General features: G+C 42.4%; 1 long non-coding RNA gene across 3 annotated transcripts; it reads left to right on the forward strand.

The window, feature by feature from the left end:
• Positions 1-652: 652 nt before the first annotated feature.
• Positions 653-2,255, forward strand: LOC131017633 (uncharacterized). 3 transcript variants are annotated; one of them, XR_009099719.1, is made up of 4 exons: positions 653-937; positions 1,084-1,429; positions 2,027-2,127; positions 2,237-2,251. It is a non-coding gene; the product is annotated as an uncharacterized LOC131017633 (long non-coding RNA). The 3 variants fall into 3 exon arrangements; XR_009099717.1 differs by having other exon boundaries at positions 657-937; positions 1,084-1,388; positions 2,237-2,255; XR_009099718.1 differs by lacking the exon at positions 2,237-2,251 and having other exon boundaries at positions 658-937; positions 2,027-2,205.
• Positions 2,256-4,880: the final 2,625 nt, after the last annotated feature.

Consider the following 4,880-nt stretch of genomic DNA (forward strand, 5'->3'; position numbering starts at 1 on the left):
ACAACCCGCGCTAAGACTCTCAGAGTCAGAGTACCTTCCTGAACTCCGAATCACTCAAACACTCTTTTGGGGGGAGGTTTGAACGGGTGCCAACTATACTGCAAAGAACAAGTTCTTTGGAGCAAGTTTGACCTTGGCTTCTGGGTAAACAGAGGTTTGCCTAAGGTCTAAGAGAATGTGTGTAATCAGCAGTGACTGATTTTGGCTTTGGAATTCTCTTCTTCGATTCAAGCTTTGGGGAAGTTAAGCTTTAGGCTGAGTAGCGATTTTGGCAGAGCTTCAGCTTATGTCGTTGAATCGGTGAAGGTTGAAGTGATTCTCGAGCGCTATTTGTAGAAGAACTCTTGAATAGATCCATTGGCGTAGAACGTCACTACAAGAATTTAGATCATAGACTATATGAAATAGACGACATTGAACAAAGCATGTTGTGTAATAAGGTGATAGACGACGCATTTTAAATTCACGTTGTCTATGAGCAAGGGAATAGACAACACACAACAAAGCATGTCGTCTAATATGATAATAGACGACGTGGAACAGAGTCGTGTCGTCTATTGTTGGCGGTCATAGACGACTATTACTCAAAATTGCGTCGTCTCTATCAAACACGTCGTCTATTACTCAAAATTGCGTCGTCTCTATCAAACTTTAGAATTACTCAAAATCCAAATTTTCTCCCTCACGCAATATGTTCTCTCTCCCTCCCTCTCTGCCGTTTCCTTCTCCCAAATTTCTCCGGCGAACATCGCCGGTTCTCGTCGACGCCGGCGCGGCGAGGCTGGCGTCTCTCTCCCCTCCTCCTTTCTTTCTTTTTTCTTTCCCTTAATTTAAATTAGTAACTACCTAGGGTTTTTAAATCTTGTTCAATCCTGTTCTCCGACGAGTTCCACCGCGCCGCTGCCGTGCTTGTCGCATCGCCACTCCTCCATCTCAGGTAAACCCCCTATCTCTCTCTCCATCTCTCACACTCGATCTCCTTTGCTCTCGATCTCTCTTTGCCCTAGATCTCTCTCTGCCTCTCGCTATCTCTCTCTCTTTCTCCATCTCACCGTGTAATGTGATGATGCCTTTTGGTATCAGATCTGGGAATTTCGTTTCCAACGCTCCACTCACCGCCGTCCAGCAACTCGTCCCGCCTCCCCACCGTCTATCCACTGCTGCGCCTGGCCTCGCCGTCGCCGTCGATTGCAGCGCCTAGCCTCGCCGCGCTGCTGCGCCTCTCCTCGCTGCGCCGTGTATTGCTACTCCTCGCCTCGCCGCACTGTCGATTGCTGCGCCTCGACTCGCCATCGATTGCTGCCACCCATTGAGATCTCTAAATCCTGACGCCTCACCCCCCTCGTCGCTCGACTGCACCTCCGCCTCATTGTCTACGCTATCACCAGGTACACCATTTTCGACAGCACCAAACGGAGCAGCTTATTAGGTTAAGTGGTTTTGAGTATTCTTTGTTTTTTAATTTGCTAATGTAGTTGTGATACCTATAATTTCTTCACTTTGTCTCTGCACTTCAATTTGCTAAGGTTTTTGTTAAGTTCTTCAATTTGTCTCTACATTTGCTAAGGTTTTTGTTTGAGAATTTTGAAGAACCGAGAGTCTTGGAAAAGAGAGGATTTGAACCGAGAGTCAGCCACACACACACTACTGCATTCTTCAATTTCTGCTGTGAAACGTTTAAATAACGTGATTGGTTTGTTAGATTTAAATAACGATTTAACCTATGCAGGAATTGCAAAACTATCCTCGTTAGATTATACTTGACTCGGTGTTTCTGTAAATTTTGATTTTTTTCTTTACCTGTATTTGTTTTGGCTTGGTTAACTAAGTAATACTTCTGAATAAATTGTAATTGGCTAAATTTCAGGAAGTACTCGTACTTCTTTGTTTATGTTTTGAACTCATGTTGTGCATGTGGTGTAGCATCTAATACAAATAAGAAGATTTCAGAGCTAGATGTATACACTGTTTCTGTCACTTTATGTTATTTTTGTCAATAGCTGAATCCAGACTGTGGTGACCTCAGAAATCTTAGTTCTTAGCTGTGGGAGGTATATTCAACCGGTAAATCCTGAACTTCGTAGCTTCATTCGTTCAACTGGCATGAAACTAGAAGTAGTTGACTCTGTAAGTTCCTTATACCTCTCTCTCATCACAAAACATGTATTTTGCTTGACTTGGTGAAAAAATTATATGTTTTAATTCCTTGATTGTCATTGCATGCTATATATTGTAGGCTTGATTCTCAGTTTCCCAAGAGTCTTTCCTCTTACTTGATCGATCTGTTATAACCGGGTACACGATCAAGATATTACAAAATAATATTTTGAGATAATACAACTCAAAATAATTGAAAAATATTACAACGAAATAATTTGAGAAATTACAACTCAAATAATTTGATACAACTGAAATACACTGTATAAATAAATTATACGTATAAACAAAGTCGAGTCGAGATGAATCTCTTCCCGCAAGAAGATTATCGCCCCGGTAGTGCTCTTCGGTTTGGCGTATCTTCCCCAAAGGTAAAACGACTACGTCTCGTCGGATGTAGCACCACAATCCGGCGAGCTCCGGCGAACTAAATAGGATCAAGAACTGAGCACAAATGTTTGCAGAGAGTGTTGTATGTAAATGGCAGAATGCAGGATTTTGTTGGTGTATCTGTGTGTATTTTCTGCATGCTCACCATAGGCCTATTTATAGGCATGTGGTGAGTATGAATTCAATTCATTGAATTCAACTCCGGTGGCTGGAAGCTGTAAACGTTGAAGAGGTGGCCGGTGGGCGCAGCCATTGAAGAAAACTTAGCTGCAAAATTGAATACGCATGCAGAAGTCGTAGCATGCGTTCTTCTGCTGCTGCTTCTTTTTTCTGCTGCTGCATGCTGATGTGGGCTGGGCAGTTGGGCTTGGGAATTAAATTCTGTTGGGCCAAGAAAATAATTCTGTTGGGCCAAAAATTAAAAGCCCAATGGAGTTGGTCCAAAAAATAGTTTGGGCCCCAAACACCACCCCAAAGCACCAATTGCCAAGATCCAAGTCCTTGGCCGCGGCCCGTACCCGACCCGCCCGTCCGGCGGCGGCGACGACGTCGTCGTCGTCCGTCCGTCCGATCGATCGATCGTCGGCGGCGGCGCGCGTGTGTGTGTGCGCGCGAGGCTAGTACTTAGATCAAGCCCACTAGCAAGCCCACAAGTCAATTTATCTACTCCATGTGCTTTGCTATTCTTATACATGAAAAACATCTCTATGTTTTCCAATGTGGGATAACATAACATAAATGTTATTTTCCCTCTTCAACATCCAAACTTTGACATACAATATCTCACTCATCGGAAATCGGTTTTGAGACTTCAAGTATATCACGTTGATCTACTCGAGATGTAGATTAACATCCAATCATTATTTTAATTAAATAATAAATATTTAATTAAATAATAATTTCCAGATATGGCTTTAAAACCATATTTCCAACAATCCCCCACATGAGTGAGAAAACAGTATGCGAAGTATGCAAACACTTAGCTCAGTCCTCTTAAGATACAACATTGCATTTGGAAAGGTAGCTTGTGGCTTTGAACCTGCCATAGTCAATATTATCGAGTATACCGGCGGCCTAGTGGATATGATTCCTTGAACTAGTCCTCCTCGGTGTATACTGAGTCAACAATATTGACACAATATTGCTTCAATCCTTATTCGTTCTCACGTTTGTGTCCATTACTGGCCTTGGAACACCTCTTTGGATTCATAAGTGTTTCAATCGAAGCGGCCCCACTTCACACTTACATAGGTGACTCTTAACTCAAGTATCCTGCTATACTTGTCCTCTTCGAGGAGTTCTAGAGTCATTAAAAGTCAAAGACTTAACCTCACCACGTGCAGGTTTCCGAACACTCACTGTTCTACAAGGAATAGGCAATTCGAGTGTTCAACACACGGATTTTCATAGCTTAGTTGTCCCATTGAACCAAGTTCTTGGGATCCTCCAGTCATCATGGTTGGGTTGCCACTATGATTATCCTTAATTTGTGGACTTCAAACCCATTCCCCCTAACAGTTTATACATCTGATCTCGATGGATACTTTTTGTCAAAGGATCCGCTATGTTATCAATTGATCTTATATAATCAATTGAGATAACTCCACTAGTGATCAAATGTCTCACGGTATTATGACGTCGACGAATATGTCTCGACTTACCGTTATACAAATGGTTTTGTGCTCGTCCGATAGCAGCTTGACTATCACAATGAATTATCACGGACGACACAGGTTTCGACCAACATGGAATATCCTCGAGGAAATTTCTAAGCCACTCGGCTTCTTCACCAGCTTTATCCAAAGCTATGAATTCTGATTCCATGGTCGATCTAGCAATACATGTTTGCTTCTTGGATTTCCAAGACACAGCACCACCCCCCACAGTGAATACATAACCGCTCGTTGAAAACGAGTCTTTGGCATCAGATATCCAATTTGCATCACAGTACCCTTCAAGTACAGAGGGTTCCCTAGTATAATGAATCGCATAGTTTTGAGTATATTTCAAATATCTCAAAACCCTTTCAAGAGCTTTCCAATGTTCATTACTAGGGTTAGCTGTAAAGCTGCTCAACTTGTTGACCGAGCATGCTATATCGGGACGAGTGCAATTTGTTAGATACATCAGGCTCCCAATAATCTTCGCATATTCTAACGCGTCAACAGGTTCTCCCTTGTGTACACTCAAATGCACACTAGGTTCCCATGGTGTCTTAGCTATTGGCTTGTCAAAAGCGTTGAATTTCTTTAACACTTTCTCAACGTAGTGAGATTGTGTTATAGTAATACCATCAGGTCTTCTTAGAATTTTAATTCCAAGGATAACATCAG

Source organism: Salvia miltiorrhiza, chromosome 3 (assembly GCF_028751815.1).
Source record: "Salvia miltiorrhiza cultivar Shanhuang (shh) chromosome 3, IMPLAD_Smil_shh, whole genome shotgun sequence".
Taxonomy (NCBI): Eukaryota; Viridiplantae; Streptophyta; class Magnoliopsida; order Lamiales; family Lamiaceae; genus Salvia; species Salvia miltiorrhiza.